Genomic DNA, 23,460 nt, shown 5'->3' on the forward strand with positions numbered 1-23,460 from the left:
TAACACAGATACAAAGACAAATTGGATTAATAAGTCAGACGAAGTGCAGTTCGTAACGAGCCACTCGGAGACCACGCATCTCTTACGCTTAAATGTTCACAAACTGTGTCTGGCTCTGAGCACTATGGGACTAACTAACCTAAGGACATCACACACATCCATGCCCGAGGCAGGATTCGAACCTGCGACCGTAGCGATCGCACGGTTCTAGACTGTAGCGCCTAGAACCGCTCGGCCGGTCGGCTAACTGTCTCTGACAACAAAAATTTTGCCTGTGGACTTCGCGTTCATCCTGAATAGTTCTGCCTAAATCAAAGCTTTTCCAGTATCATTGTGAATAATTTGAAAGTAGACGAAACATTTGTTATAAATTTCATGACAAATTACGAGGGGTGTTTAATAAGTTATGGAACACATTTTTTTGTTCTTAAAGCAGGGTGGTTTTAGTCAAGACTGCAATATACCATATTATTCGCCACTCTTTTTGACTGCAAGACGCTGTTTTCAACGCAATCTCCTTTCACACCTTACTGTGAGGACCAGTATGCCAGCGTTGTACCACTCTACTGGTTGACGTCTGAGTCAATGTGTAGCTGCATCAATGACCCACTCCCCTCCCCAAATCATCCCACGCGCTTCTTTCCGCCGTGTGTATCCTTCATTGGCCCAGACAGCAAACACATGAACGTCGATTACATGAAATCACGTGGGAGATCGGATAGGTTTGTGTGACATTCTTCCGATGATCACCGACACCTTTTCCAACGGCAGTGGAGCTTTTCTTCACACCACCTCTCTGCAGACATTCTGCAAGTGCATGTGAATTAGACTATGTTTCGATACAGTGTATAGATACGTCGAACTGTTTCAGTGTTTCGGAACGGCTGTGGTTCACTGTTTCTAAACAGTGGTGTTTCATTCCGCCCCTGTTTCGGATAACCGCACCAGATTCGATCTCGAGTCAGACACAGAAACTGTATCGTTGTTTCAAAATAAGGCTGTTTCAGTCCACCTGCGCTTGTAACGGACTAATTGTATCGAAACAGTGATGTTTCATTCCGCTCTGTGACGTACGAGATTCGGGTTCGGCACAGATACTGAAACACAACATAACACTTCATGAAACACTTTCAAGAGTGTCGAATTCTTTTTGACAAGCAATAGAATGAAGCTTAAGATATCCGAAAATAAAGCTTCGTTTCCAGCTGACTGTCCTATTACGAAATGGCGTAACATCTGCTTTATAAACACTAACCAAACAATGAAACAACGCATACTATTCCCATTCAAAATAATAAATATGTGAAAATCATTGGATTAAATTACACTTTTTTTATAACATACGCTTCTCTTTTCATGTACAGTAATCGTATTAAGAAACGCAAGTAAGCCTACAACATTTTGAATAAAAAAAGGCTTAGAGTGACAGTTATTAGACATATACATAAATTTGATCTAGGTATAGTTGCAAGCAATCTGTTTGACATATCACTGATAGTGTAATGATGAATGGGAAGGGCTTGGGAAGCATGGTGACTTTATAGTAAAGGTTCGAAACACCTTGAAAGACAAAAAATTTTTCTGTTATATTTTGTTATTTATTCGAATTATTTGGCGTTATTTGTGAGTCTATAGTCACTGTGCCTATTATTCACAATGATTCCCTTTGTGTGTATGGAAATTATCAGGATGCGTGTATTATCCATACTAACGGAATGTGGGAATCCCAGTAGCATATCCGTTGTTTCTGCAGTTTGCTCCTACCTCCAGTTCCGTTCGTGGTGGTTCTTCTGTCTTCAGCTATGGCTGTCCTCAGCCAATTGAAAAGTATGAAAGTCACACAACACGAAAGCAGCGCATTTGCTGCAGGAAATACGAAACTGCCAAGACGCCCAGGTGATAGTTTCATACTTTCTGCGAACACGAAAGCAGCGCATTTGCTGCAGGAAATACGAAACTGGCAAGACGCCCAGGTGATAGTTTCATACTTTCTGCGAAATGATTAGCGCTCTCGCACCTCATTTGTATTTATATGGACATTATTATACAGTAGACATTCAAGATGATTAAATGTGTACGTTTATTAGATTACAAAACACAAACTGTTTCACTGTTTCGAAACAGCGTATCGAAACATTACATTGTACTGTTTCATTTGTTTCGAAACAGTTAAGTGTTTCAGTTTGCCCATCTCTAATGTGAATATCTGCGATGCTCTGGTTGTCCGCCAAAAGAAACTAAATGACAGCTCTCTGCTCGGAATGTACCTCCATTGCAGACGCCATTTTGAAGGCTACGAATAGTACAGCGCTGCCATCTATCATGAAATTACAGGAGCTGAAGCGGGAATATCCCACGATGACCCACAACAAATTTATCATTTTTTCAGCCAAAACTGGCAGAGAGAAATACGCCACATTACTTACCGTACGCCGCTAGTACATAAATTATGTCTCTCATGTTGAGAAAACGAAGTAATGATGTGATTTGTTGTGTGACACGTCGGATATGCTACACTTGGTGTGAGGCAACTGTATTCGTCGAAATGACGGAAATATCTGTGGTGCATCGAAACCTCGTTTCGCGACCGTTATTACGTCAAAAACACAGGAATGGATCCGTTTATATATACAGCGATTGACATTTTAGGTGTATTGAGAAAAAGTTTAAGCGTTTTGGTGCAGCTGACAGCATTTAACGAACTGCAGCCATGACACACAGCGATCAAATTTGCTCGGTCAACACACGATGTCACTTGCGAATAAAGTTATGTCAGACAGCTATCTCAAGTCGTCGACTTTGCTCTAATGCCAACGCGAGTCGAAAAGGGGACACGCTTTCTCGGTGTGAACTTCGTTATAATTTCAACTGCTCAGCTCTCGCATAGATTTTCGAGAGGATTGTTGTGAGACAAATAGCGTAACTATAGCTCTAAATGCAAATATTCGTCATTCAGGTCTTTGAAATTATTACTAGTATGCCTGTACGTAGCTAATGTGTGTGAAATGTTATGGGACTTAACTGCTAAGGTCATCAATACCTAAGCTTACACGCTACTTAACCCAAATTATCCTAAGGACAAACACACACACTCATGACCGAGGGTGGACTCAAACCTCCGCCGGGACCAGCCGCACAGTCCATGACTGCAGCGCCCAAGACCGCTCGGCTAATCCCGCGCGGCGTACGTAGTTATATTGGTATTTTAAACTTAACCAAATGAATGTAAGTGAAATCTATATCAAGAATAACACTTATAAATTTTACTGTCATGAGTTGTACCTAAATTAACCTGAATCTTAGAAGAAAATGGTTTAAACTCATGTATATTGGAACTTAATCTTGCTTGAACGTATCATTATATGAATGCACCAAACTCATTTTTTGGAATTATTTGGTTTATACATAAATTTACGCAGAGGACCGTTCAATGAAACTGAAATGTTACGCATTAGACCTGTGACCACTGAGCAACATATGTAGCGTTTCCTCCGTCTGCCCAGCGTCTTGCACATTCGTACAGCAAAAAATTGTAGTCTCCGTGATTGTAAAGGTATTTAAACATGATCATACGTATAATGAACAGCAAGCACAACCTTAAAAATAGCAGTTTAACTGTGACTGTGTGTTAAAATTTCGATCCTGAACTATCTTCTTTTCAGCCATGTAATTAATCATGTAGCACTGTGCATTAATGTATCAACTTCTTCACATTTCAGCAGCATTTGGTCTAAGAAACTGGTAAGATAACTAATAATTTTTTATGTCGTTGTGGAACACAGAGACCGTCATTACAGCTTAAACGAAATGACAATTAGTTATTTATTTTGTATTGGAATAACCGGTTTCGGTCTACATTATCATCTTCAGACCAGAGGCTCCAGAGAAGCCGGTTCACGGAACCGCTGAATAGTACCTACTGCTACTGCTTTTTGTTAAAATAAACATGCTAAGTGTATGGCTTCATGCCATCGAAGGTTGATGCGAACAGCACGCTGCTTTGGGTGGCACAGTCCTATCGGATGTTGTATGTCTCTACCTTCCTTCGACCCTTGAACTGATTTACCTTCCTTCTACCTTCCACTGATGTAAGGAGTCACTTATTGGGATATCTATGGTTTGGTGAGGACACCACATCACATGGCAACTAGAAATTTCACACGTAAAGAAATCATTACTATTGGTGACTAGTACTTATGTATTGTACCCATATCTAGATCCCTTCTTACAGACTGTATCATAGAAGTTTGATACTTGAAAAGAAACAACGATACCTTAATCCAATTTATGGTACGTTTCCGGACGCCATCGTTGAAGATGTGTCACTATGGTCTAGTCTAACATGATCTTTCTTCCAGTTTTCAAAAATGGTTCAAATGGCTCTGAGCACTATGGGACTTAACATGTGAGGTCATCAGCCCCCTAGACTTATAACTACTTAAACCTAACTAACCTAAGGACATCACACACATCCATGCCTAAGGCAGGATTCGAACCTGCGACCGAAGCAGCAGCGCGTTTCCGGTCTGAAGCGCCTAGAACCGCTCGGCCACAACGGCCGGCTTTTCTTCCAGTAATTGAGAACTTCATCATGTTTATGTTTAAATAAAAACTGATATGAACATTTATTGTTTCAAACTTCCGGAGCACCTGGAAATGATATATCTAACTTGGTCAAAATACGAAACAGCGTAACGCTTTGCATACCATTTCTAGAGTGCGGAAAAACGATATGATAGAGAAATTCTCTTGTTAACCTGTGCTGAAAGCTTTTTTGTCACCACAGAGATTCGTATGTGTAATTAAAAAGAGTCTGTGCCACCTGGAGGTGTCTATCTTACCACAGATAGGACTTGTTAATGGAAAACGGAATTTATGAATAATAAATTGACAAATTCTCTAAAATTTCTGAATTTGGGGTAAATCGATTGGCCAAGCCCTGAAATTTCTCCTTTCTCACACATTGAAGTCATAGCCAGACCTTCGACAAAATCTAGATCCTGCACTCTGTTATAGCCAACCATGAAGAGCACCTGTCTTCCACTAATCATTATTTATATTCTGGTTTATCTTTCTAGCCACTGTTTTTTAGAACTGCTAATCGGAAAGTATGTGGAGGACGTTCTGTATCTTAGCCGCGTAAAGAACGCATTCCTACATAAAAAGTAGATTGGCTGGAATGGTGCAACATCAGAAAGATAGCACAAACCGAGTGTGCCCTGATTATACACAGTGTAAGGACTCGATTCTTGAAAGACGTGTATCCTAAACTTTTGTTGTGGGGCTGGTGAAGGTTAATACTGTGACGTATTGTTGAGAAGTCGCACACGTTACAACATAAGAGAGATCATAAGGCTGTCCCAGCACACAGTCCACAACAATGACCAACGACGAGTTTTCCAGAGCATGGCCTATAATCGGATGAAACGTCGTTAACAAAGCTGGCATTGAGCCAGAGTGTTTGGACTAAAACGGCGTACAGAGCTGCCGACTGTAGTGCTCTGGCGTTAACGCAATGCGCCGCAGCTTCGCTGACACGACGGCGACAAAGGGCCCCAGAGATACTGGCCCTCTGAGAGGGCATTACGATCAGAATTACCCGCTGCCTGGCAGCGCAGCGCTTCCGGCCGGCCGCCTGCCTCCAAAAAAATGGCGGACGTCCGAACATAACCGAGCCCTCTCGTCCTTTATGGCGCCCTCTGGCAGCCACTGGAATAAATCGTACGCCCAAAAGGATCGCGAGGTCCGCGGGATGGGCCACTGCCCGCTTGGCAGCTGTTGGACGCTCTTACAGCCTCAACAACTTCCGGGCGCCAGCGATGTCGTTCGATACCAGACAGACTCACGGCAACAGCGAAGCGATACAGTCTTCTCACGCTTAGTACATCACTGAACTGTAGCCAAATACAGGTACTTTTTCTAATTTGGAGGAATAAATAGATTCAATACCTAGAGTTTAGAAAGCGGTCTCCACTATAGTATAGCTACTCTCCTCGACTCAGCTTACATCAATCTTGTTCCTCTTCTCCTTTCCTTTCCTCTCCTCTCCTTTCCTATCCCTTACTTCATGGACAGTTTTTCAGTATTTAATCAGTCATTCAGTTATTCACTCTTTTTACATATTACACTTTCTCTCTCTTTTCACCTTCCTTTCTTACACTCTCTCTTTCTATTCCTCTCTCTCTTCTCTCTCTCTCTCTCTCTCTCTCTCTCTCTCTCTCTCTCTCGCCCTTACGTTCCCTCCCTCACAAATCCCACATTTTTTTCTCTCCCTCCTTTACCAATCTTGACTTCTTACTCTTTTCTTCTGACGTATCGAGATAAGTTAAATCAATGTTTGCCAATATACTATGTCATTTTAATTTCTTCTCTCTCTCTCTGAAGACTTCTTCTTCGTGCTTGTCTCCTGCCGTCCTCACAACAGGTGGTTCCCTTTCTACGTTGACTCTGAGTGGACTGCCCTTTCCTTCCAACGTTCCTCAGCCTACCCCACTTCACCCCTACCTCTGCCACGAGAAAAGAACGTACTACATTATGACAGCTATCTACTCTTTATTTCCACATTTAAATATTTCAGCAGTACATTAATCTGTAAACATTAATAAAGTTTCGCCGTGAGTAGTTGAAGCATGAACCTTATCTCCAAGACAGCACTGTATATTTTTTTAGCTTTAGCCTGACTGTTGGTGAAACCAGTTAACAAACAACAGTGAGAAATGCCTAGTAACTGCTATCCTGAAACAGAAATATTTGTTTGGTTACTTTCAATTTCTCGTCTATTTGAGTTACATAGCAGTTTTTTGAATACTTCATAGCAAGTAGCTTGCATGTTAGTGTTGAAACACACCGTTATCTGCTCCTAAATAGTACTCACGTCCGTTGGAAGCAGGTGGCAAAAATACGCATTACGGAGAATTTTCTAGCGGAACATTTGTCACATGCGAACTCCACTGATGAAAGGCATCCAATTCCGCTATGTTTGTTCCTAAAATAGTCATTCCAAACATTTACACACTAAAATTAGATTGCTCATCAATGTAACTTTAATAGGATGTGGACAGTGGCAGGTAAAATTTCTCTTACGACATCGCAGTGACACGAATGCACTAATACTTGATGAAATTACTTTTAACACATTTTCAGATTACTGGGACGTCCTGAAAAATTTGATGAAAGGGGAAATACGTTTCTGATTTTTAGCGCAAGTCAAAAAGACCATACGCTGTTTAACGTAGCTCCAGACTTCAGATACCTTCTCTCGGAAAATGACGTAGGCAAAGTACAAACGCTGACTACCATACTTCAACGCACAAGCTTCAATAACCGTAGTTTCTGGGCCTTCGGTCACAGTCAGCCATTTTCCGAGATGCCTCATCTCTTTATTACTTATATCGGTTAGCAATTAAAATGCATCTAACTGCCGAGAGTTCTGAGTCAAGAGCTGTTACCTAACAATAAACAAGACTTTAATCCGAAAGAAAGCAGTGCAAATGCCCAACTTCAGGTTAATCCCCCGAACAGTAAACCATTGAGGGATTTACTTTCCACACTAGACACTGCTCGACAACACAGCTGCAGACTAGGTGCACCTCTTACTGACTGTGAAAGAGAGGAACCAAGTTAAATGAATCATGTTATGTAAGATCGTTTTAGTGGATTGATGAAGTAAATCCGTTAAGAAGAGAAATAGAAGAAAAAAAGTTTGGCAGTTTGGTAAAGTAATGGCATATTTTCTCAAAATACTGATTTTAAATTTATTTGCGTCATACCTTCGCTGTAAGATAAGTACTCGTACTTCTGATGTCGTTTACTGAACCAACTTATTCCCTAAGGTCTGTGAATATTCTAGACTTGTAGCTATTTAAATTACAACACGACAAAGAGAAGGAAACGACGAAATCACGTTTACTGAGTGTGCACGTAATACGCTCAGAAGAACACATTATGAAATCTGTAGGTGATTTAGGGTTATAAAGAATGTGAGGTCACAGCTGGCAGTAACAACCACTCTAGCCTCACTGGATAACTAGTCTTGGATCATGAAAACATCTTCATCTCAAAGCCATAGATCAGCATTCGTAGAGGCTGGCAATAGATGATGTTCCCGTCTGTTCGTAACCTGCGACCAAATGTTTCAGTGGATGAGATATCTAGGAGACGTGCTGGCCTGGGAAACAGTCGAACATCCTCTGTATCAACGTAGGTTAAGACAGCAGAGACAGTGTACGGTCTTGTGTTATTTTGTTGAAAGACAATATCAAGGAGATCTCGAAGAGAGAACAGAGCCATCAGCAAAAGGGGTTACGAAGGCTATGTTTACTGTCCTAAGTAACGGCTATGTGGGACAGAGTGGATTGTGTTGTGAACCCATTGAACTCTTATGCAACCACGCGTGAAGGAGGGCCCTTATGACGTAATTCTCCTCCAATCCTCCTAATACACATACATCCAACGTGTTCCTATATTCAGAAATGGAACGCGAAGACGCAAGCAAAACAACTGAGTCCAGTGTTGCCGTTGGGCGCACTGCTGTCGGCACGCCTCTGTCTGCTGATGTATCAACAAAAGCCACTACAACATTGGCTGTCCTGGTAGTTCTTGGCACTCCAGACATCGTGCACTGTATGTGTGGATACTTTTATTCCTTAAAGCAGGCTCGTTTTGTGATTCAGCTTATGTGACGTGACTGTACAGTCCTGTGCATCAGTCCACTAGTCATTAAGCTCCTGCAAGGCATCGCATTTGGCTATATTCACGTAGCAGTAGTGGAATCCCATCTAGTGCGAGCAGCAGCATCGCGAAACTACAAAACGCAGGCTACATTGGAGACGATCCTGTCGCTGGCGTATCCCTCACATGTTGGTATGCCATCTCTTTCAGTTATCTGATGCATGAAATGACCATCTCAGAACCCTCATTGAAACGCAGTTTTTCAATAAAAAATCTACGTCACGGTGTTTCCTTGTGTACAGCGTGTCAAAGGCAAGGCTACAGCGACCCTGGCGCTTGTGGACGCAACAGCCCCGCCTAGCTTCCAAGGTCTCGTTCCACGCTCTCCAGTGGGCTTTCAGAGTCGCCTGGCCTTTATACCAGACACCCCCTCTCAGCCCCTCTGAAATGGCTGTGTAGTGCCAGAAGCACTCTGGACGGCGTCTGAGAATGAGAATTGGTGATATGGATAGTGTCCTGGGTCTTAAGCCCACCAGTTTGCGTCGGAAACTGGGAACCCCCATCATAATAGTGGGACATGGCTATGTAGGTGTCGTTGGTTACGGTTGCGAAGGCTGTGTGGAGACCTCTTCCTCCATACTTGCGACCAATGAAAATGCAGCTGGTCTTCTTAGATACAATTTGTATTTGTGATACGGGCACGGCAATGCTGGGTTTTCTAGGTCAGGGTGTACCACTGGTTGCGGTACTGATGGTAGGTTTTAACAAAACTGGTTTGTATTTTATTGCTCCACACCCTCTGGTGTATCTACTGACGTGATGCGCCTCCTGTAAATGTTAACCACAAATGCTGCGGTCCGAATGTCTTTTGCTGTGTATGAGTGTGCCCTCACTGTTGTTCCTGGTGAATATCGCCATGAGCACTGGGCACAAGGTTCCCAGGCGTGGCGCCAGGAAGTGAAGCAGATTTCAGTGTTGTCTCACATGCCGGAGCTCGGCGGAGCTATGGTTCTGGGTAGAGATTGTCCTGTATGTGTCAGGAACAGCGTGAGACCTGCTGTCGTTGTGAATTTCCCACAGCTTTAAAAATTTACTGCATAAACATCTGCGCAATATTCTCTGCTTCACCATTGAAGGACGGCTGTAGCAGCTGACTAAAAAGTGTTTTATGCCATTTGATGTGGAGAACGGTGTGAAAGCTGTTGCCATGAACGCGGGCCCATTGTTAGATGCATATGTTCCGTAATATCGTTACATGGCTAGTATCTGCTCTAATGCGTTTTGTGTGGCTTCTCTAACGATGGCACCATGTTCGATTTATATGTGAGTTTCGAGTAGTCGTCGTAGACTATAAGCCACATAGAGGCCAGAAACTGGGCTCCAAATTGCAAATGAATGTGGCTGTATTGCTGGCATGCAATGGACCATCGGGCGAAAAATTGGAGCGGTTCTGGCTAATATCAGACGCAAACGTATCTGTGAACTATGGAATTTACGTCCCTGTTTGAGCTTGGCTAGTAAGAGTGTCGTCAGAATAAGACTTTAATCTTTGACACTCCCCAGTGCTCGTGATGACACTGTGGCGAAAGGCTGGCCAGGATTACGATACGAATTGTATCTGCCTCATCGTATATTGTGAAGACATGGTTATTCACTGCTTTCCAGTGTTGGAGAGGGAACCAAGTCTAGATCGCTTGATTTCTGTTTTTCGAAATGTATGTAGGCCACCCATGGAGTGCATACTGTACGACTTGCCGTAAGATATGGTCGCGTCCTGTGCCCGCACCGATTCCTGCAGCCGCTATGGGAATTGCTTCCAAGGTCTGTCTCCTGTCTGCGTCTTTGTGGAAACATCATATCTCCTGCTGGCAAGTGGCCAGGTCTGGTCCCGCCGAAAAGTGAGACAGAGAGTCCGCGTTTACATGGTGTTCTGTTTACTTGTCCTTAACTGTACAGCGTAACTCTCAAGAAAAAGGGTCCAACGTTGGGGCTGTTGTGCTGCTCTTTCAAGAAGACTGGGGCGTGCCCCGAGTAGGGTTGTTTTAATTTTTTAAATAGTCATTATTCTTGTAACTGACCAGCCACAAATTTCTCTCACGTGTCCATCTCTTCATCTCAGAATAGCATTTCCACCATATGTCGTACATTGTTTGTTGGATATCTCCAGTCGCTCTCTTTCCCTACAGAATTTACCCCTCATGCTTCCTCTAGTACGATGGAGGTTGTTTCTTCATGTCTTAACCCATCTCCTATCATCCAGCCCCTTCTTGTCAGTGTTTTGCACATGATCCTTTCTTCGCCGATACTGAGGAGAACTTACTCTTTCCTTACTGTATCGGTTCATTTAATTTTAAAAACGGAAAATCGAGGATGGAATAATGACAGTACTATGAAACGGATAGGTTGCTATTCACCATATAGCGAAGATGCGCAGTGGCAGCGGGCACAACAAAAAGACTGCTCAATATGTAAGCTTCCGACTAGAAAGCCTTCTTCTGAAATACGCAACACACACACACCCACACACACACATGATCACTCTCTCTGGCCGGTCTCTGGTTTCTCAGCAGCCAGATACAGTGGGCATGTGTGTGTGAGAGCGGGCACCGTTTACGTGAATGTGTGTGTGTACGTTGTGTATTTAAGAAGAATGCTTCTGACCGAAAGCTTAGGTGTTTAGTAGTCTTTTTGTTGTGCCCGTTTACGTCTCAGCATCTCCGTTACATGGTGAGTAGCAGTCTATCCTTTTCATAATACTGTCAGCTTATTTTCAACTTATTGCTGTGGCAGCAGGTAACAAATGCATCGATTCTCTTCTGTTTCGGTTTTCCTGCAGTCCATGATTCACTGCCGTAAAGCGCTGTGTTCCAAAAATAAAAAAAAGTCTCAGAAATCCGTTCCTCAAATTAAGAAATTAAGTTCTATGTCTGATAATAGTAGTTTTGTTTTGGCCAGAAACGTCCTCTTTGCCAATGCTAGTCCCTTTATGTCATCCTTAATTCGTCCATCGCTGTTATCTGGCTTCCAAGAGAGCAGAATTCCTCAATTTCCTGTACTTGATGATCATCAGTTTTCATCTTAAGTTCCTCCCTATCTTCTTTTGCTCTACTTCTCTATAGAAGTTCTTTCGTCGTTCTTTGGTTTAGTCTTAACCCGTAACCTGCACGTAGTACACTGTTCACTACGTACAACGCTTCCTGCAATGAGGATAGCAAGGTCATGAGTGAATCTTATCACCGATAGCTTTTCACCCTCCATCTTGTTCCCTGTGTTGAATGTTTCCTTTATTTCCGTCATTGCTCCTTACATGTATAGATTGGATCGTGGGATCGAAATACTACCTAACTGTCTCACACATATTTTAATCCGAGCACTTCGTCCTTGATCTCCCAGCCTTATTGTTCGCTTTTGCATTTATGGTATATTACCCGTATTTCTCTATAGGTTACACTTATTTTTCTAAGAATTTCGGATATCTTTCACCATTTTACATTATCAAATGCTTCTTTCAGGTCGAAAAACCAATGAATGTGTGTCTTGATTTTTGTTCACTCTTGCTTCCATTACCAAGAGCAAAACTGCCTCTCTGGTGCCTTAACTTTTCCTAAAGCCAAACGGTGGAAATCTAACAGTTTCTTAATTTTCATTTATATTCTTCTTCATGTTACACTGAAGAGCCAAAAAAATCTGGTACACCTGCCTAATATCTATAGGGTCCCCGCGACAGCGTGGAAGTGCCGCAACATTACAAGGCATGGATTCGACTAATGTCTGAAGTAGTCCTGGAGGGAAATCACACTATGAATCCTGCACGGCTGTCTATAAATTCGTAAGAGTACGATGGGATGGAGATCTCCTTTGAACAGCACGTTGAAAAGCATCCCAGATATCCTCAATAGTGTTCATGTCTGGGAAGTTTAGTGGCCAGCCGAAGTGTTTAAACTCAGGAGAGTATTCCTGGAGCCACTCTGTAGCAATTCTGGACGTGTGGGGGGTCCCATTGTCATGCTGGAATTGTCCAAGACCGTCGGAATGTACATTGAAGACGAATGGACGCCGGTGATCAGACACGATGCTTACGTAGTCTCACCTGTGAGAGTCGTATCTAGACGTATAAGGGTTCCCTATCATTCCAACTGCACACGCCCTACACCATTACAGAGCCTCAACCAGCTTGAATAGTCCCCTGCTGAGATGCAGCTTCCGTGGATTCATGAGGTTGTCTCCATACCCACACACTTTCTCTTGCTCATTAGAGTTTGAAACGAGACTCGTCCGACCAGGCTGCATGTATCCAGTCATCAACAATCCTATGTCGGCGTTGACTGGCACAGGCGAGGCGCAAAATTTTGGGTCAACAAGGGTACACTAGTGAGCTTTCGGCTCCGAAAGCCATATCTGTGATGTTTCTTTGTATGGTTCTCACGCAGACACTAGTTGATGGCTCAGCACTGAAATCTGCAGCAATTTGTGGAAGGGTTGCACTTCAGTCACGTTGAATGATTCTCTTCAGTCGTCGTTGGTCCCGTTCTTGCAGGATCTTTTTTCCGGCTGTTGTGTTGTCGGTGATTTGATGTTTTTCCGGATTCCTGATGTTCACGGTACATTCGTGAAATGGTCGTACGGCAAAATCCCTGTTTCATCGCTACCTCGGAGATGCTGCGTTCCATCGCTTGTGCGCCGACTGTAACATACCTTCAAACTCACTTAAATGTTGCTAACCTGAGATTGTAGCAGTAGTAACCGATCTGACAATTGCACTAGACAGTTATTGTCGTATATAGGCTTTTCCAACCGCACTCAGCGCCATATTGTACTTATTTACATATCTCTGTATTTGAATACACATACCTATACAAGTTTTTTTGGCGCTTCAGTGCATTCATCTGAGAAACTTGGATGCATATTCTGTTTAGCTGATTGTGCAATACTTCTGGCACTTATATACTCTTGCTGTCTTCCGTGTTGGATAGATTGTATTTTCCGGAAGTCTGATGGAACGTTGCCAGTCTTCCAGATTCTACACATCAACAGGAATATTCGTTTGATTACCACTTGCCTCAGTGATTTTAGAAATTTCATGAGATTTATGTGTCCCTTCTGTCTTAGTCAATCTCGAGTGTTCTAAAGTACTATTAATTTCTAACGCTAATAGGGGATCCCATATCTCATCCATATCAATTCGAAAGTCCTCTTCTGTTACGTCATGAGACAATTCTTCCCCCTTACAGAGGCCTTAGTGTACTCTTTTCATCTACGCGCTTCCTTCTCTGCATTAAACAGCGAATTTTCCATTGCACTTTCATTATTGCTACCCCTGCTTTTACTTTCAAAGGTTTGTTTTCAGTTTCCTGTATGCTGAATCAGTCGTCCGGCGATCATTTATTTTTCATCTTTTTCACATTTTTCCTGTAGCCATTTCGCCTCCTCTTCCGTCCAATTCCTGTATAGGTCATTCTTGACTTAGCTTCCCTCCATTTTCCCATGAATTATATTCATAGGTGATTTATTTCCCTATGTTCCTGCTTTCACTGAAGATTTTTGTACGTTCTTCTTTCGTCGATCAATTGTAGTATTTCTTTTGTTACCCTAGAGTACTTCGTAGCTACCTTCCTATCACCTATTCTGTCTTTCCAAAATTTGTGATCACACTTTTTAGCGATGTCCACTCCTGTTCAACTGAACTGCCTGCTGTGGTGTTACCTCTCACAGCAATCACATTTTTACCTTCAAACGTCATCATTCCTCAGTATTTTAGTATCTCACTTGCTCCCACGCCCATTCTTCTCTATAACTCTCTTCAACCTCAATCTACAGGGCGATTACAAATGATTGACGCGATTTCATAAATTCACTGTAGCTCCATTCATTGACATATGGTCACGACACACTACGGATACGTAGAAAAACTCATAAAGTTTTGTTCGGCTGAAGCCGCACTTCAGGTTTCTGCCGCCAGAGCGTTCGAGAGCGGAGTGAGAGAAAATGGCGACAGGAGCCGAGAAAGCGTATGTCGTGCTTGAAATGCACTCACATCAGTCAGTCATAACAGTGCAACGACACTTCAGGAGGAAGCTCAACAAAGATCCATCGACTTCTAACTCCATTCGGCGATGGTATGCGCAGTTTAAAGCTTCTGGATGCCTCTGTAAGGGTAAGTCAACGGGTCGGCCTGCAGTGAGCGAAGAAACGGTTGAACGCGTGCGGGCAAGTTTCACGCGTAGCCCGCGGAAGTCCACGAATAAAGCAAGCAGGGAGCTAAACGTACCACAGCCGACGGTTTGGAATATCTTACGGAAAAGGCTAAAGCAGAAGCCTTACCGTTCACAATTGCTACAAGCCGTGACACCCGATGACAAAGTCAAACGCTTTGAATTTTCGCCGCGGTTGCAACAGCTCATGGAAGACGATGCGTTCAGTGCGAAACTTGTTTTCAGTGATGAAGCACCTTTTTTCTTAATGATGAAGTGAACAGACAATGTGCGAATCTGGGCGGTAGATAATCCTCACGCATTCGTGCAGCAAATCCGTAATTCACCAAAAGTTAACGTGTTTTGTGCAATGTCACGATTTAAAGTTTACGGCCCCTTTTTCTTCTGCGAAAAAACGTTACAGGACACGTGTATCTGGACATGCTGGAAAATTGGCTCATGCCACAACTGGAGACCGACAGCGCCGACTTCATCTTTCAACAGGATGGTGCTCCACCGCACTTCCATCATGATGTTCGGCATTTCTTAAACAGGAGATTGGAAAACCGGTGGATCGGTCGTGGTGGAGATCACGATCAGCAATTCATGTCATGGCCTCCACGCTCTCCCGACTTAACCCTATGCGATTTCTTTCTGTGGGGTTATGTGAAAGATTCAGTGTTTAAATCTCCTCTACCAAGAAACGTGCCAGAATTGCGAGCTCGCATCAACGATGCTTTCGAACTCATTGATGGGGACATGCTGCGCCGAGTGTGGGAGGAACTTGATTATCGGCTTGATGTCTGCCGAATCACTAAAGGGGCACATATCGAACATTTGTGAATGCCTAAAAAACTTTTTGAGTTTTTGTATGTGTGTGCATTGTGAAAATATCTCAAATAATAAAGTTATTGTAGAGCTGTGAAATCGCTTCAATCATTTGTAATAACCCTGTACTTATTATCGTAACTAAATTACGATCTGAGTCTCTGTCTGCTCCTGGGTACACCTTACAGTCAAGTAACTGATTTCGTTATCTCTGAACATGATGTAACCCGATGGAATCTTCCAATGTCTTCAGGCCTTTTCCAAGTATATATCCTCATTTTGCAATTTTTGAACCAACGTTTGGCTATTAATTACTGTAATTTACTGCATTACACACTTAATCTTGTTCCTCTCTCAGTCCTACTGCCAGGCTCATATTGTCCCAAAATTTTTTTCTATTCCTTTCCCTAATAAAGTCCGCAGCTCGTTGTCTTGCAGTAGCGTTCTCGTTTCCCGCGCACGGGGTCCCGGATTGGATACAGGTATTCGGGAACGACGATATGCTCTTCTCCTCCTGTAAGGCATGGCTGTGTGCAACGTGCGGCTGCCTCGAGTCGAATGAGATGCAGCTGCCTCGCTAATGCCGAAGCGGATGTAGACACTGATAAAACAGGGCGCGGCAGGAAGTAGCGCGCCGATAAACCGCAATGGCGGCACCGGAAACGGAGCAATTCTGCGGATCGCGCTTAGTTAAAACTCTAGCGCGATCCTCTGCGCCCTAGTGGCGGCTGAGCGAAACTCGTTCAAGGTCACCCGCCTATACGGAGGAGCACACAGCCATGAACACATGCCTCGAGATGACTGGGTGTTGTTGTGTCGTCTTCATCATCATCATTCATCCCCATTACGGTCGGAGGAAGGCAATGGCAAACCACCTCCACCAGGACTTTACCTAGTGCGTCGGTGCGGGTCTCCCGCATTGTCCTCTACACTCCTCTGAATGTGAGACCTCATTATCATCATCCCTAAAAAGGCGTTCGTATTTCCCATGACTGTTACAGTTTCATCTCGCTTTACATACAGATTTACCAGTTCAGTATCCTGATGTACTTTCTCTGTTTCTTCATGTTTTGTCTGCAACGTTGACGTGTAAAGCTACGTAACGGTTCTCTCCAAACTGTTACTTAACTTTTGTAAAATCCGAAAGAAAGAGTGAAATGAAATTGGAATAAATTAATCTCCACTATAATATGAAATATGAATCAATATCAGCGATTTTCTCATTCTTGTCGTGTAGCACTGTCGAAGGTTGAAATGATCTGAAAAAAAGGTGAACAAGAAAGGGATGAATTTAGTCCTCTACTTTCTGAGAAGGCTATACATTTGTGACTCATGTGTCAGGCATATCCGGACAGGCATACTGATATTTTCACGACTGATAAATTCGGCTAGTACTGGATAGAACCTAACTACATTACTCCTGTCAAGTATCCACCACGCAGGCTTTCTCTTCCTAGGATGAAACAGCACATGTCGGTCGTTAATGAAATGTTAATAAGGTCACAACTACTGGACCTTTTCGATCTCTGGTTTCCTTAAGTAAATTTTTGGTTTTGAAAGGAGATGGAGTTCGGCCCGTCATTACTGTATATTGAAGAAAAAGATAATTTCACTGTCCAGTATACTGTCCCTCTTTCGGCTGGTTTTGTAAGGCTAAATTCTTTACTGCTCTGGATCTCAACCAAGAATATTGTCAGATTCCGTTGGATCACAGCCTTTGCAACCGATTGAAATTTGTATGAGTTTAAGAGTGTAGCATTTGGGCTACCGACTGGAGCGGTGGTATTGTCTTGTCTCCTGAATAGTATTTCTGTTCAGATATCAAACCCAGCCATGACTAACAATGTCTAGATGACTTGGTTATCTATAGTGTGAATTTCTGTAAGCATGTTAGGACACTTGTGCCCGTTAAGGGATATAAAGCTCATCGTTAAAGGTAAAATCTGCTGAGTTGTAAACGTCAGTTTCAGGACGCATATTCCCGCCTTAGGATATTACTGCTGAACAGAGCCGCATTGAGTCTATTCACAAATTTCTTCCACCATAGAGTCCCAAGGCAGCTGTGCTTAACAGGCATGATTAATTTTTTTGAAATTTCATACCTAACTTCACCCAAATGAAATAAGAGAGAACAAAAAGAAATTTGAATGAGGTCCTTCCCAGCTAGCTGTGTTTTTGGGCCTTAAGACGGCATTAGCAACAGTCCATGTGTCAGCGACTCCTGACTGTTTCAAGGAAAGTGATGTTCAAATGCATGTTTCCGTGTAAGATGTAGGGTCTGTTCTTTTATTAGAACATCTGTCAGTGAGTAGACCGATAGGATAAGTCTCTTACGGCTAGACAAAATTAAGAACTAAGTACTCAGTTTATGAACTGGAAGCCTTGGCCATACTGTTTGTCCTTGAGAAATTCCCCACATATCTGGACCATCATCCATTCAAATTGATAACCAGGCACTTAGTTGGGTGTTGGGAAATCGAGGTTGATAAGAAAATTACATCTCTGCCTTCCAGTTTAGAGTGCTAATCTATTCAGAGGAGATAAGGTATTATTGATAGCATTAGTTGTACATTTGGGGATAAAGATAGTGAATACTCTAGTGTGTGGACCTGTAAAGGAAACAGTGATCGTATAAGGACATTGTGGAACACCAAGATTCCAGTGTTGCTTTAAGGGAAATTAATAAAAGATAAGATACAGAGAGGGGGGAAGGTAGAGCACTATCGTTGAAACAGAATGTTTTGTGCTGTCTAGACAGTTGGAGTAAAGGAGACAAAATTATTTTAGTCTTTGAACTACTAACCTTGAGAGATTGCAGGGAACTCTCACTTCCGATTCGGTGTTATGCTGCTTAAGGTTCTTAGGGAAAATGATCTTTATTACTTGGTTGCTATACCTCGATATGATCTGACTTCAAACATCGCTGATTTAAACGACTATAGTAAAAATGTACTGCAGCTGAGGGCTGAGGGGAGCGATTTTTCTGCGGAACCTGGGTGAAAACATTTCTGGACTGCCGAGTTCCGCGATCTCATGGTGGAGACACGTTGGATGGTGCCGGTCGGTCGGCAGCCGCATCCAGGTAGACTGACTAGCCCCGAGAAGTCGTTGCTGCAATGAGCAGAGCATTGAAAACTGGCAATAAAGCAGAGGATGGGCTCTTGCTAGGCAGGAAGCCGATGAGACAACTGTGCGCCTTCTGCGAATTTCCGTGGGATGTGTCACTGGCACCCAAACGTCCAGACTCTGTTACGAAATATATTTGTGAAGGCACGAGGCTTTTAGCGAGTTTATGGCCGTTCTTTGGGAGGTTGTAATGGGCGCAACAAGGGAGCTAACGATATTTTGATGGAGGGCTATGGTTCCATCCACGTCACTGTTAGCAAAGGACAAAGCGTAAACGTATGGGAAAGAGGCTGAAAACCTGTATCTTTTTTTCCTCCATTTTCTCCAAATTATCTTTGAAGTCTCTGATTGGTCAAATCTGTGTACACAGAGCAAGGGAAAGTCTCCCATCTTCGAATGCGGCGCTCTGGCTCGTGATTGGATTGTGCTAAAGTGGGAGTAGTCTAAGATGTAAATGTGCTTTGCTACCGAGCTGGCGAGGAGAGCTGAGAGAAATTTTTTTTTCTTTATTGCGATTTCATTCCCTTGCCCCATATGGGCAGGGGAGGGCTGTCAGCGGCACTATCCGCCGCTCTTCAGCCAAGTGACACGGCAACTAAAACAAGAATAAAATTATACATACATAAGGATATAAAAAAGGGGAACATAAAACAGAGTAAGGGGAGAAAACGGAGGTAAAAAGACATGGACATGTAGACGTTCATGGGGGACAGTTAAAAAAGTCACCAGAAAGTTAAAAAACACACTTGGCGATTCTTGAAACACAGAGAAAACACTGAATGCGCATGCACAGGTTAAAAGTTGGCCACAGTATTAAAAACACTCCGAAACAACACACTTAAAACCCACTTGGAGCTCACACGACGCAGAGTAAAACTACCGGGTGGGACCTGCCGAGGGAAAGGTCAGAGAGGATGGAAAAGGAGGGGAGAGCATGGGGCAGCTGAGGAAGCGGCGGGATGAAGAGAGGAGGGGCAACCGTGGGTTCATGAAGAGGCAGGAGATACGTGGGGTGGGAGAGGAAAAGGGATGACAGGGCAGGAGGGAGCGTAGAGACACTGAAAGGAGTCACAAGAGATGGAGGGGGAGTAGGAGGGGAAAGCCGCTCAGAAAGAGGGAGGCAGAGGAAAGGGAGCCCTGAGAAGGAGGCAGGAAGAGGGGGTTACAGTTGGTAGGAAGGGTAGATGTCAGGGCGAAGCTCATCATCTGGGAGGGGTAGATGGTGGAAGTTGCATTCGGAAAGGAGATGGAGGGTGTGGAGATGGAGAGAGGGAGGGACACAACGGTAAAGGCGCGGCAACTGGTTGGCGATGGAGAGGAAGGGGGGTGAGGGGGATCAAGGCGGCGGACAATATATAGTGTGCGGATGTGTTCAAGGAAAAGGAGAAGGTGGGGGAAGGGGATGAGGTCGTAGAAGATGCACGTGGGGGACGGAAGGCGGATGCGGAAGGTGAGGCGGAGTGCATGGCGTTCGAGGATTTGGAAGGCTTTACAGAACCGGGGAGGGACAGAAATCCAAGTGATGCTGGCATAACAAAGGATGGGGCGGATCATGGATTTGTAGGTGTGAAGGATGGTGGAAGGATGCAGACTCCAAGTCCGGCCGGACAGGTGTTTCAGGAGGTGGAGGCGGTTGTGAGCTTTGTTTTGGATGGTAAGGAGATGGGGAGTCCAGGTGAGGTGGCGGTTGAGTGTGAGGCCAAGGTATTTGAGGGTAGGAGTGAGGTGGATAGGATGGCCATAAATGGTGAGGTAGAAATCATGGAGTCGAAAGGAGTGTGTGGTGCGGCCTATGATGATCGCCTGGGTCTTGGAGGGATTAACACGGAGGAACCACTGGTTGCACCAAGCGGTGAATTGGTCAAGGTGGGTTTGGAGGGTACGTTGGGACTGTTGAAGGGTAGGATAAAGGGCTAGGAAGGCGGTGTTATCAGCGAACTGGAGAAGATGAACAGGAGGGGGAGGTTTGGGCATATCAGCAGTGTAGAGGAGATAGAGGAGAGGGGAAAGGACAGAACCTTGGGGCACGCCGGCAGAGGGGTAGAAAGTACGGGAGTTGGAATTGTGGATAGTCACATAGGAGGGACGATGGGAGAGGAAGGAAGCAACGAGAGAGACGAAGTTGATGGGGAGAGCATAGGTCTGGAGTTTGAAGAGGAGCCCGGGATGCCAGACACGGTCATAGGCGTTTTGGAGATCAAGGGAAACAAATATAGCAGAACGACGGGAGTTAAGTTGGAGGGAAAGAAGATTGGTAAGGTTAAGGAGCTGGTCGTTGACAGAGAAGGAAGGCCGGAAGCCACACTGGGTAGAGGAAGGAGGCGGTGCTGGTTAAGGTGGCGGTGAATACGGCGAGAGAGGATGGCCTCAAAGACCTTACTGAACATGGGGGTGAGGCAGATGGGACGATAGGAAGAGGTAGCAGAGGGGGGTTTGTTAGGCGTAGGGAACAGCAAGACACGGGAAGTCTTCCACAGGTCAGGGTAAAATCCAGTGGAGAGGACATTGTACAGGGTAGCAAGGACAGACAGGAAGGATGGAGGGGATTCCTTGAGGTGACAGTAGGTGACGCCATCATGACCAGGGGCGGTGTTGAGTTTGGAGCGGAGGATGAGTGTGATGTCTTGCGTGGTGATGGGAATGTTGATGTCTGAGGGGGGTAACCGATCCAAGTACTGGAAGCTAGGGGCGAGTGGGGGGACAGAGGTGTCAGTGCGGTCAAGGACGGTGGGGAAGAGGGAGTAATCAAAATGGGGATCATCAGGAATGGAGAAGACCTCGGATAGGTGGGAAGCAAAATGGTTAGCCTTACTGAGGTTGTCAGGAAAGGGTCGATCGTCATGGAGGATAGGGTAATGCGGGGTGGGATGGCTACCAGTAAGGCGGTGGAAAGCAGACCAGTACTTGGAGGAGTTGACAGGGAGGGTGGAGTTGAGGGGTGTGCATGTCTGGCGCCAGTCCCGGCGTTTCTTTGCTGTAAGCAGGTTCCGGATATGTCGCTGTAATTGCCGGTGGTGGGTGAGAGTATCCCAGTCTCGAGTGCGGAGGAAGGAGCGGTAGAGCCTGCGGGATTCACGCAGAAGAAGGACGGCCTGTGGAGGAAGCGTAGGGAAGTGAGGGTGGATGAGTTTTGTGGGGACATGAGCCTCCACAGCACCAGTGATGGTCTTCTGAAGGAAGGAAGAGGCATGGGTGATGTCATCAGGGTGGTGGAAAGTGAGGGGGTGGCTTTCGATCTGTAAGGCAATGGGGTCCTGATAGGCATCCCAATTGGCACGGTGGTCGTCATGGACAGACTTTGAAGGGGCAGCTGGGCAGGTAGCTGCAGTGGCAGGATGGGTAGAGGAGATAGTGAGAAGGACAGGGAGATGGTCACTACCGACGGGATCGAGGACATTAACGGCAATGCGACCAAGGAGGTTGGGGGAAGTGAGGATAACATCGGGGGTGGAGTTGCTTTCAGGACGAGTGTGCTGTGGGAGAGGAACAAGGTCACCATGGAGGGTGGTAAGGAACTGATGCCACCGCCGTAGGGCGGCAGGGTCACGGCTGTGAATGTTGAGGTCAGCGGCGATCACATAGGTGGAGAAGGTACGGTCAACATAGGAAATGAAGTCAAAGGGGAGAGGAGCTGCGGGGCGGATATAGATAGTGGCACAGGTGACAGTGAGGGAGGGAAAAAATAGGCTGAGGAGAAGGTGTTCGGTCAGGTCATTGAGGAGGAGTTGTGGCCGGACAGGGAGATGCCTGAGGTGGCCTACAGCGACCCCGCCTTGGGCTAGGGGAAGGGGATTGTCAGTGCGGTGAAGGAGATAAGGGGAGATGTGGACTACATGGTGGGGTTGGAGGAAGGTTTCATTAAGGATGAAGGAGTCAACTGCTGGGAGAGGGTATGCATGAAGAGGTATTTGTTTGCAGGGAGGGAGCAAATGTTGAGGTAGAGGAGACAATACTGTTGACACGCCATGAGGGTGGGGGTGGGAAGGCTGCGGGAAGGGGAGAGAGGGGCAGGTGAAGGTAAAGTGGGCGTTGTTGTGGGAGTATGTGGCGTAGGTGTTTAAGTGGAAAACTGAGCAGGCGGCAAGGGAAATCTACTGGATTGTGTGGGGGCGCTGGAAGGGGTGGATGTTCTGCAGGACGATGGAGAGGAACCGGATGATGTCTTCTGCTGTAGGGGGAGGGCGGAGGGAATTGTTAGGGTGGATGGGTGGGCCAATGGGGCGATCGGGGACAGTGAGTACAGGGTTGGTGGGAGGGGGCTTGGCTTTGCATTTGGAGGAATAAGTGGGGTGAGGTTCATTGCAGGTGTTGCAGGACGGGGGGGGGGGGGGGAGGCGAGGTTGGGACACTGTTTGAGGAAGTGGGAGTCTTTACAATGGGGGTAGGTGGGTGGGTTCTTGCAGTTTTGGGTGAGGTGGTCATTGTACAGAAGACAACGCTGGCAGCGGTAGGACTGAGGAGGGGAACGGGACGGGTCAACAGGGTGGCGGCGTTTGAAAATCAGGGATCCCTTCGTGAGGAGGTGGTCGATGGAGGAGGCGGACTCTGTAAATATACTCATGAGGAAAGTAGGGCTAGAGGAGTTGTAAAGACGGCGGGCAGAGCGGACTTCCAGGGAGGGCTGGGCATTCAGTTCCGCCAACAC

This window comes from Schistocerca cancellata, chromosome 8 (genome assembly GCF_023864275.1).
Source record: "Schistocerca cancellata isolate TAMUIC-IGC-003103 chromosome 8, iqSchCanc2.1, whole genome shotgun sequence".
Lineage (NCBI taxonomy): Eukaryota > Metazoa > Arthropoda > Insecta > Orthoptera > Acrididae > Schistocerca > Schistocerca cancellata.